The following is a 12,244-nucleotide window of genomic DNA, read 5'->3' as shown; positions in this document are numbered from 1 at the left end:
GAAGGTCCTTCCAACCAATCAATGCCACCTGTCTTGTTGGCTCCAACTTGTAGGCTATGTAGTGCTCCCAAGACCATGCAGAAAACTTTTTGACAATGAGACTTAAATCACCTTTGAAGATGCAGAGCTGAATTATTTCAGAGAATTCTGGGAGGCCCCAGCAAGATCCATGCACAACCATCATACCCTTTTTGTAGTCATGCCATTAATAGAGACACTAATCGCAAGGTTTACAGCAGTGATTTCAGGGTACATCAAAGTGAGCCCCCCCGGCTACACCCCGCATGACGTGCACGCCTCTCAAATCCCTACATGTGTGTGCGTGTCTATGTGTGTATGTAAGAGAGACAGAGAGAGCGGGGAAGAAGAGGGGTCCAGGGATGTAAGTCCGAAGGGAAGAGAATCTCCCTCCGGATGGTGAGCTGCTAGCAGCGCTAGGCAACCCTGCTCCCCAGGAGGCCCCCCAGGGCAAGTCAGGCCAGATGCAGCCACCCCCCACAACCGGGCCATGCAGTGACTGCAGCCAAAGAGCCACCACCTACCCCAGAAGACATCCACCAACTAGACACCCAGGGGGGAAGGAGAGGAGCGGAAGGACAATAGCGGGAGAGCCCAGATCCATGGCACGCCACCCCCAGGCCCACCCAAGCCCCCCCACAGGATCATCCCTCCCATGATTTTGCACACTCCAACACATCCTAGCACATGCATACGCACACACAAACATACCCCCACACCCACACAAACATCATCCAAAGCATAGACACACACACAACATACAAACATCCCTGTCTTACACCCCAGCACTTCCCCCTATAATCCCCCAAATCCCACCCAGTCCTCCTTAAAACCCCTACACCCTTCCTGCCCCTTGGCCATACCCTGGGTCCAGGGCAGCAACCAGAGAACAGGGCATGCACCAACCCACACCATGGCAGCACATCTGGGCAGGCCCAGACCCCCAGCACATACGGACCCCACCACCTCGGAGGGAGGGGGGACCACCTCCAGGCACCAGCACCTAGAACCACCACCCAGTCCGCCCCGGCCGCCCGACCCAGGACCGACGCCCACCAACCGAGGCACAACCAGTGGCCTCACCACCCAACCCGGAGGCAACTACAACTGCTGGCCCCCACTGCCCCCGACAGGGCCGGACCTGGAGCCACCCCCACCGCAGAGCAGCCCGATCGAGCACCAAGGGAAACCACGAAGAACCCGCAACCACCAGTCACTCCCGGCCATTTTCCAACACTCAAAACAACGAGGTCACAGTTCTCCACCTACACTAAGTGATGGAGCCAAGCACAGGGGACCAGAGGGAATGAGATTCAGCTAAATAGTTCTTTGAGGAGGCATACATTGTCTCACTACTGATGTGGTCTACTAAGAGATTCCTAACCTGCTGAATGCACAGATTATTTTTGGTTTTTGGTTCACAAGGATAGTTTTCTTTGTGAAGCATAATGCTGTGTGTATCATGTGTGCAGAGTTAATTACCATATTAATGTCACCCAAGTCACCTAGTAGACACAGTGCGGGGTTTGCAGGAATATTACATTTAAACCATGTTGACATGTCCATACATACCTGAAGCCAGAACCTGCGGACAGGTGTGCAGGACCACAAGGCATGGAGATAGTTGTCAGTTGTGTTTTCATTGCAGTGGGAGCAGATGTTTGATTGTGACAGACCCACCCTGAACCTCCTTTGTCCTGTATAATGAGTTCTATGCAGAATTTTGAATTGTATCAGTTGCATATTTGAATTTTTAGTCATTTTAAAGGTGTTTAAACATATTTGTGACCATTTATCTTTATTGAAGTTACTGGATAAGTCAGCCTCCCATTTTGAAGTTGGTGCTACACCGTGATTGTGCAACATGGGGAAGCCAAACTACACACAGTGAAAAACTTCATCCAGACTCACCTGAAACACCTGGAGTAAACAGTGAAAACCATTTTCTTTCATCGTCTGGGTGGGAGAAAACCCAGTCCAACAGACCAAGACCCATTGTAGCCAAGTTCATCAGCTTCAACCAGAAGGAGCAGGTGAAGAACCAGCGCCACGAACTGAAGGGGACGACCTTCGGAGTAAACAACCAAAAACAAAGAGAGATCTTGGAATGGTGACGAGTCCTGGTTTATATTCTCTAAACATATCAGAGATGGATTTAGGACCATTACAATAATCCAGCCTACTGGAGATGGATCACGGAGGAGTTTCTCCTGGTCTTACTGGGAGACTAAACTTTTCATTCTGTTGATGTTTCTGAGCTGGTAAAAAACTTCTTAGTGAAGCTTTGATGTGGCTGCTGAAAGTCAGGTCTGAGTCTATCAACACTCCAAGGTTACCAACTTGGTCAGTGATTTTAAGAGCCCGAGTCTCCAGGTGTTTACCAATGCTGACCCTCTTCTCTTTCTACCAAACAGAATAATCTCAGTTTTGTCTTCATGCAATTGTAGAAAATTCTCCTTCATCCAGGTGTTTATTTGCTCCAGACTCTGACACAGTAAGTCTGCTGGGCTGTAGGCGTTTGGTGACAGAGACACATAAAGTTGTGTATCATCAGCATAACTTTGATAATTAATGCTATAGTTCTGTAATATTTGACCCAAAGGGAGCAGATACAAGTTTAACAGAAGATGTCCAAGGACTGACCCCTGGGGGACTCCACAAGTCATGGCCACTCGCTCGGATTCATAGCTGCCGATCGGAACTAAATAACTCCGGCCTTCTATACAAGACCTGGACCAGTTAAGGACCGCTCCAGAAAGTCCAGACCAGTTTTCCAGCCTGAAAACAGGATTCTGCGATCTACAGTATCAAATGCTGCACTGAGATCTAGCAGAACCAGGACTGATACTTGACCAGAACCAGGACTGATACTGGACCAGAACCAGTCCTTTACCACTGTGACCAGAGCTGGATCAGGGCTGTGATGAGGTCGGAAGCCGGATTAAAATTTATCCAAATTTTCACTGTCATTTAAAAAGTCACGAAGCTGGTACAATACAACTTTCTCAGTAATCTGGATGTAAAAGGTCAGAGACCGGTCTATAGGTGTTCATTATAGAGGCATCTAGGGGAGGGACTTAATGGCAGCCATCTTTAGAGCCTGACGGAGCTGTTAACTATCAGGAGATCCCTTTCTACTGAGGTAAAAACTGTTTTAAAAAACCGGATGATATCAAAATGGCACGTGCACATGCTGTGGCTTCTCTCTCCAAATGAGACAGTGTTTTTCTTTTTTTTGTAATGTTAGTCACAGTATTTTTGTAAGTCTTTGTCGTGTCTACCCATCTTCAAGTGCACATGCAGTTGTTGAACTCCATGCAAGTAGAAAAGATACGAGACTGCAGTCTGCTCTGGAGGCCTGTTCCATCACCGACCCCCAGCCCTGCACCTTGCCCACAGTGGAGGTGACACAAGCCAGCTATTCCCACCCTCATGATGGCCAATGTATGCTCTTTGGACAATAAACAGGACTATTTATATCTTCTACGGACAACACAGAAAGCTGTTAGAGAGTACACAGATGCTGTTACTGTCTACATCCCCAAGTGCAATGATGATGTAACAGTATCAACAAGACCATCACTGTCCGGGCCAATCAGAAGCCATGGCTGACAGGGAATATCCACAGGCTGCTGAAGGCTAGGGACACTGCCTTCAGAGCAGGAGATGAGAAGGACCTGAGGACAGCGAGGGCCAACCTGTCACTCAGCATCAGAGAAGCCAAGAAGCAGGACTCCAGGAGGATAGCTCATCCCTTCAGAGACAGCAGAGACACAGAGCCTGTGGCAAGTGATGCAGACCATCATGGACTACAACCCCTTCTGCAGACCTGTGACAGCTCCACCTCTCTGCAACATATGACTTCTTCACCCACTTTGAGGCACACAACAGCACACCTGCACAGAAGTCTCCACCCACTCCTGGTGAACAGGTACTGACTCTGTCCCCGGACAGTGTGAGAATGCTTAGCAGGATCAATGCTTGCAAAGCTTCTGGTCCTGATAACATACCTGGTTGTGTGCTGAGGGACCGGGAAGTTCATGGATGTCTTCACGGATATCTTCAACATCTCGCTGAGCCATGCTGTCGTCCCCACATGCCTCAAAACCACCACTGTCATCCCTGTCCCAAAGAAGTCCTCCTGTTTCACCTACTACTGTCTGGTATCCCTCACTCCCGTTCTTATGAAGTGCCTCAAAGTGTTGCTAGTGTTGCAACACATAAAGTCTGTCCTCCCACCCTCCCTGGACCCCTTCTAGTCTGCATATCGGTCTAACCGCTCGCCCAACGATACCATCTCCACTGGCCTCCACACAGCCCTCACACATCCGGACACATCTGTGTTAAGAGTTTCTCCATGCTGTTTTCTGGTTGCTCAAGGTGCTCCTGGTTCTTTTGGGTGCCACAGCATCCATTACATTAAGGTTTCCAGACTGAAATGATCCAGGAGTCCATAAGCTGACTCTGCTCTGTTTGTTGGTAACATAGCAATGGCCTTCCACACACTGAGCTCTTCTTCTTTCATTCATGTTCCTCTTCCTAACCGAGGAGCAGCTGGTTGGACTTTCTGAGTGATCAGTAAATCACACTAAATACAGATATGCTCAGACAAGGCAGAGTCAGCGACCGCAGCAGAGGAAATACCACCTGTAAGGAGAACCAGGTCCAGAATGTGGCCTGGAATGTGAGTCAGTTCTTTTCCATTTTGCCAAAGAAATGTCCAGTATGGAAGAAACCTCCTTCACATTCCCATCCGTCATGTTATCCGTGTTGGATGTTCAGATAAGATGGTTAAAATCAGTCGAGATAACCATAATAATAATAATTAAAGCTGCAAGCAGCGATGAAGGCCCTCGCACCTCTGGCGCCGCTCAAGCCTATTGCACCGCCCCCTCGGCCTGCAACCTCCCTCCCCAAGCAAGCTCGCTCTGGCTGGCAGCCGTACGCTCAGTCGTCCCCATGTTTCTGCCTCGTGTGGTCATTGTCTCTCTCTGACCATCATCTCGTACATCAATGGGCCTAATAATGACATCAGAAGTGTTCATGACCATGTTCTGACCAATAGTGTGAAACAAATCCAAACAAAATCATGCTTTTAAGATCTGCAGATATCAACATGGCCAGTAGGTGGCGCTACAGTGTTTGATCATGTACTAACATGTTGAGGTTCGGACTTCAATGACAACTGCCAAGTATCCCGTCCTTGGGTCAACCGAGTCCAGAGTTATAGCCACTTCCTGTTTGATGGCGAGGGACAGAAACCTCACAGGCAGCCATTTTAATCATGATGGTGTAAAGAGTTTGTTATATTGTGAGTCATGAGTTCATCAAGGATGATATTGATGAGTTTGAGTAGGTTTTTAAGGTTTTCAATGGAAAAAAATGGGGTACTTCCTGTTTCCAGGGGGTGGGGCTACGGCGTTGAAAACATCAGGACATGAAGAGGCTTTTTGGTTTGTACTGGCATGTTATATAAATATGCCACATTTCATGAATGTCAGTCAAAGCAGTGGTTGGAGCTGATAGAATAAATAATTATAGGGGGCGCTATAGAGCCACATAACCAGCATATGTCTATTTAAATCAGTTCCAGGCCTGACCACTGTCCTTCCTGCCGAGTTTGGTGGAGATCGGGAGTGCTATGGGTCAGTTGCAAATACTTCCTGTTTCATGGCGATGAACGCCATTCGCCATGGTTTTGCTTGAGGAAGGAACTTGAGGATTGTTTTCGGTAGTATCACGAAAGAGTTTGACCTGATCTGAAGCACTTTTGAGTGTGTGGAGTTCATTCCTGAGGAGAGGGACCCCAGTGTCTGAAAAAGACACTTCCTGTTGAAAGTGGGCGGGGCTTAGACCAAGACCAGAAGTAGTTCAATGTATCTGTTCAGGAACAGACCCTGAGTAATTACTGTGAGTGTGATGGTGATTGGATGAAAATTGAGGGATTTGTACTGATTAATGATGTCATGGCGTTTTATCCAAGTTTGTCATGACGCCACCGTCTGGCCATGCAGCGTTGAGCAATGTCCAGGTGACAACATCTGGACATGTAGATGTGGTCAGCATGGAAATGACATCAAACGGGGCCATTTTGGTCAAGATAGGTTGTTTTATATGTAAGTTATGTCAGTTTCGTCTCTCATGGTGAGATATCAAAGTTTGAGGCCACGCCCCCGCCATGCCCTTTCTCCTTTGAGAAAGTTTTGCATAACTTTTGATCACACATGCCTCTGGAAGCTTCAGAGTGATTTTGAGGTAAATACGATATAATCTGTAGGAGGAGTTCGTTCAAATGCAATGGCAAGAAACAGGCCAAAATGACCCTGAAAATGACACGTTTTACAAAATGGCCGACTTCCTGTTGAAATTAGCAAAAAGGTGTAATGGACAGTTTTGTGCATCCTGGCATAGTAAATCAATGTGGTGAATTTCATGCATGTCGGTCCACGTAGGGGGCGAGGCTGGTTGATCAAAATATTGTAGGGGGCGCTATAGAGCCACTATGTCACTATTCCAGCATATCTCAATTTGGCTCAGTTCCACGTCTGAATACGATCCTTCCTGCCGAGTTTGGTGGAGATCGATGATACACCGGGTGAGTTACAAGTACTTCCTGTTTGGTGGCGTCGGACCAATATTCGCCATGGTTACGTTCGGCTAAGGGACTTGAGATTTTTGTTGTAGTATCATGAAAGGGTTTGACCTGTTGTGAAGCACTTTCAAGTGTCTGGGGTTCATGCCTGAGGAGCAGGACCCCGGCACCTGCAAAAAAGCACTTCCTGTTGAAAGTGGGCGGGGCTTAGGGCTAGACCGGAAGTGGGGATATGGGTTTGTTCGGGACCAGACCATGAGTATTCCCTGCGAGTTTGATGGTGATTGGGTGAAAAATGAGGGAGTTATACTTGTTTATGATGTCATGGCGTCTTATCAAAGTTCGCCATGGCGCCACGGTCTCGCCTTGCAGCGTAGAGCAACAGTCTTTACCGGATATCATCACCAACTTGTTTAGAGGTGTCTGATCCAGTTTGACCTCAGTTGTGTTGAAAATGTCAGAGAAGTGGGTCTTCGAGTAAAAAACATGACTTCCTGTCACCAGGGGGCGTGGCCTATTCATAATCCAATAATGACCATGTAGATGTCTTGAGGATGGGACTAGTATGATACGTGGCCGTTTTGGTTCAGAAATGTTGTTTTATGTGGGAGTTATTTCAATATCGTGTTTCATGGCGAGACATCAAACTTTGAGGCCACGCCCCCTGTACGCCGTTACTCCTTTGAGAGAGTTTTGCATAACTTTTGATCACACATGCCTTCTGAACATCCTCAGCCATTTTGGTGTCAATACGATAATATCTCTAGGAGGAGTTCGTTCAAATGCGAGGTCAGTAAAACGCCAAAATGGCGACTTTGACCCAAAATGGCCGACTTCCTGTTTTTTTTAGAGCACTACTCCAAGAGGATTTTTTGTTTGCCTGAGCATTTGGAACAAGTGCACTGATTTTCATGAAGATTGACGACATGCACTGGCGGGGCACTATAAATAGGTGGCGCTCTTGTTCAATTTTGCCCAAATAGTCCCGAGCACCCCAAAATATGAAATTTTTCACATTCGAATGGGGGGGTACGCAAAATTTGGTGAGTTTTGGGGTATGTTGAGACCCCCAAAAATGCAATTCATTTGACGGACGAATAATAATAAGAAGAAGAATAAACGCTTGCATTACAATAGGCCTTCGCACCGCCTTCGGTGCTCGGGCCTAATAATAATCCAGAAAATTCATCAATGAAATCTGCTCAGTGTCCTGGACATCTGGAGATGATTGCAATAGGATTTTAGAAACAGCTTTATAATAAAACTAAAATATTCAAAAGAAGTAAAACCAGCAGATGAAATCTCTTTCCACTGGAATGAATCTGTAAATGAGGCCGCTTCTCCTCCCTCTTTCCTCCAGTTCTACATTTATTCCCAAACCTAAAATGTTTCATTAAGAACTGCAGCACTTGTGTCTTCTGTTCACCACATTTCTGTCAGGAAAAGAAAATCTAACCTGAGAAATGATGAAGTCATGAACTAACAGAGGTCTCACATGAAGTTCAGCAGCTGTATGAAGTTTCCTCTGGTCTCTGCTGTAGTCTGAGTTCTACATGGTTCAGTTACCAGATTAGATCCATTCACCCCACAAACTGACCCTGTTCCAGTCCTGATTTTACTACCACAGGAATCCTGGTGGGTCCAGATCTCTGAACAGCTGCCAGTAGTAGCTAAACTACAGCAGGACCCTGAACGCATCATGGAGGCTAGGTTGGAACAGAAGCTGAATTCTGACACGTAGAACAAGGAAGGGTCTGCTTTTATTTAGTCAGATACTGATGGAAAGTCTGTCTGATAGACAGACAGACAGACAGACAGACAGACAGACAGACAGACAGATAGATAGATAGATAGATAGATAGATAGATAGATAGATAGATAGATAGATAGATAGATAGATAGATAGATAGATAGATAGATAGATAGATATACAGCTACAGGTGTTCCAACATCCTAGTCCCTCCCACCTCACCTGTGATCAGTCTGTAAAAGAAAAATTGTGTTAACATGAGATAAAATAATTATTGGTATTAATTGACGTGATAATAATGTGTTATTTTTTTCCAGCCTCATATATATTTATGCAGAAATCATATATTATTAATAATCAGGGCTCGAATTACACCAGAGCTTTTGGGGAAGCATTTTCGGGTGTGCACTGTTACTTCATGTGCATATATATTAGTTCATGTAGTGCGGTGAAATAAAAGCAACCCTCTGCTCCTACTGTTTGCAGCGTATTCAATCAGAAACAGGGACGGAAAGTTCTTTTAACAACCACAAAAGAGAGCACACAAAGTGATTTTACTGAACCACACCACGCTGCAAACAAACAACGGTGCCGTCCACGGCGCTGAAGGACACTGAACGGATCATTTGGAGGATTTAATTAATTAATTAAATAAAACACAAAGCTGACAAGTTAATTCTTACCTTTTCAAGACACATCAGGAACCATTTTGAAATATTAAATGCAACCTGAAAGTGAACTAATTTTAGGGTTCCCCCTCAAACTATCAGCTGAATGTCTTTAGGGGAGCTCCTGTGCCTTTCAGGGGAGCCAAGCTCCCCTTAGCTCCTCCATAATTCAAACCCTGCTAATAATTATTAATATATAATATAGAAAACTCAGAGAGTCTTTGGTTCCTGCGTGGCTGCAGAGAGGGGGACAACACTCTCACGACTGCCTTGCAGGACTTGGACTTGTTATATATTTCTTTGATAAAAGCCGATCAGATGCTGGCAGACAGCTTTCTTCTTCTCTCCAGCATTTAACAGAAATGGGATAATTGGAAGCAATCAGCCTTTCATGCAGGGAAATAATTCCTGCTTTCATTTAGGTCAATCACACAGTGAAAGTTAATCACAGGTAAATCTTGTTTGTTCCTTCTTATTACTTTTATTTTGCTGGAGGGACTAATTTAATTTCATCAGACGGACGCGTACATGTGTGTCTTTTAATCTGGCATTGTTGTTTTTCCTTAATGACTCTGGGTATTTAATTAAACTATTCTTGGCATACAAAACAGATTTCTTTTTTCTTTTGTATTTATTCATGAAGCCATTCTGAATTATGTACTTGAAATTCAGGGATGCCAATCAGTGGAACCAGGTGTGTGCTACACAGGCAGCACCAGTTTTTCTTTTGAACAAACAAAGCTTCAGCCAGTAAATAAATAAAAAGACGGGAGATTCGACCTCATCCTGCTTGTGCCTGTTGAGCTCAGATCAATCTGTTCCACATGACCAGACTCATGTTTTACCACAAAGGGCTGCAATTCTTTACATAAAGCAAATCCTGAGTATGAGAATGCTTGGACAGCAAATATATGCAGAAATATGTGCATCTCAGCTGCCAGCTTCTAGTATGTCAGCACTTTTTGATGTCAAACTGTTGATTATGTGTTGCTGGAGGGTCAGTGTGTTCTGATGAAAGGCGGGTATTCTGAACCTGAGCCAAGGGCTCGGAAGGAAGCTAGTTGATTGGTCTAAGCCCGCGTGTACAGCCTACATGAACACTATAATCATTACACTGGTTCCAACTTTGTACGTCAGATATCTGAACATGTAGTGAGGTCATATTTACCTGAAAGGCATAAAACTTCCAGGATCTGAATTTGAGTCTATAATCAAGGATAGATTTTATGCTTTTACAAAAATAGGTCCAGATGTACTTACTGACTGGTCAGTTCGATGAGAATATTCAGAGCCTTTTTTTTCTTTTTGTTATTCTATTTTATTAATCCCTGCTGGGAAATTCTTTCTCCGCATTTAACCCATCCTAGTTGCTAAGAGCAGTGGGCTGCCAGATTCCGGCGCCCAGGGAGCAGTCGGGGGTTGAGGGCCTTGCTCAGGGACCCAGATCCAGTGGTTTACCTTAGTTGCCAGCCCGGGGACTTGAACCCAGGACTCACACCTTTCATATTCCAACCTGCCTAGCAAGATGGCAACCACACAAAGTAACAAGCTGCAGCGTCTTTCTTCAGGGAACCTAAACCTCACCATCATCCTCAGCAGCAGCCCGTCTACCATACAGGACTGGTTGGAAACCCGTCTAGCTATTCATGAGGTTTCCAAACATCAGCTGTGAACACAAAGCCGAATTTATCCCTTCACTAACCCCATCTCTGCAGTGAAGCATTGAGTTGTAGCAGCATGAGGAGGGGTGGGGGGGGGGGTTCACAAGCATGGTGGTAAAGTGGGAGGTGGTAGCTCATCCTGAGAGGGTTGTCTTCTGTCAGCCAGCTTACAGATGACCTGACTGGAAACACAAAACATGAATATGAAAACATGTGAGTCATAAGCAGTTAGATTTACACAAGATGAAACTGTAGACCCAACCTTGGACTTTAATTCTACTTCTAAGCAGCCAGAAATGGAAAGTGGATGTTTTCTGACAGATAGGCATCAGAGGGCAGCATGCTCGTGAAGAACGGCGACATTCTGACCAACCAAACACAGAACAGAGTAATTAAATGATTTTCAAGCATCTATTATTAAAATGCAACATTGTGTTGTTGGTTTTTGTCGTTCTCTTCAGAGATGGGATTGACTGAAGTTGGATAAATGAACATAAAGAGATCCTAGAAGAGATGGAGTTCAGCGAACACTTCATCCATCAGCATTACAGCGAGGTAGAGAGACAACAATGGAATGAATACTCTGCCTGTCTCCCAGTGGTCCTGGCCAATCTCAGCCTCAGATTGGGAGACTGATAAGTGGATAGAGGTGGCGTCTACAGCCATGAGGATGGTGCACCAGCTGAGCTGCAAGGTGAAGCCATAAATCTGCATGTACATTCCAGCTGTGGTCATGAGCTGTGAGTTAGGGGTGGACTCTTCAGACACATTCAGATGGCCAACCATGCCATCATAAGACCCTTACCGATGCATACTTCCCCTATGTGACTACTTCACTGTGACTACGTTGTAGTTGCAGAGTGGAAAACGCGTAATATGCTTTCTCCTATTTGTTGTGACAACTGACGAAGAAGAAAACTGGTTCATTTATTGGTTAATGCTGGACAACTTGTGTTTAAACAGTAAAAGTAAAACATGAAGCTGCATCAGATCCGAGTGGTCTTGGCTTGATCAGATTTCTATCAGAAATTTTACGGACTTCTTCCACGTCTTCTTTTTTAAATTTTTTTTACCTTGTCCTGTCCAGCACAGTGGCAGCAAAATGATGGTCTGGCTGCTGTGTTGTGCTGAACAAATGTGCTTTGCCATGCGGAGCTTTATGGCTAGAAGGTTCCTCTTCAGCATTATTATTCTTTATTTTTTTGTCTGTTGCTGATTTTACATATTTATGCTGGACCTGAAAGGAGAAGGTGTTGTGAAACCAAGAGCTTAGCTCTTCTGTGTCGTTAGGCTCAGGAATGACATAACTGACATCAGCTGAAAAGCATACAGCAGTGAAAGGGTTAAAAGAACAACAACACCGAAAACCAGCGTGAGGTTTAACTATATTACAGGCCAAAACAGAATTATCATGGGGAAGCCAAACCACACATCTACCCCTTCCACTTCATCCAAGACCAAGAGACAGCAAAACAAAGATTCACATGGAGCTATTTCACCACATTCTGATCTCTACAGATAAGAAACTTAGTAGGTTTGATGGGTGTTTGAGCCT

The sequence above is a fragment of the Melanotaenia boesemani genome, chromosome 7 (genome assembly GCF_017639745.1).
Source record: "Melanotaenia boesemani isolate fMelBoe1 chromosome 7, fMelBoe1.pri, whole genome shotgun sequence".
In the NCBI taxonomy this organism is placed as follows: Eukaryota; Metazoa; Chordata; class Actinopteri; order Atheriniformes; family Melanotaeniidae; genus Melanotaenia; species Melanotaenia boesemani.
The sequence above is the reverse complement of the archived record's forward strand: the minus strand, read 5'-3'. Positions refer to the sequence as shown.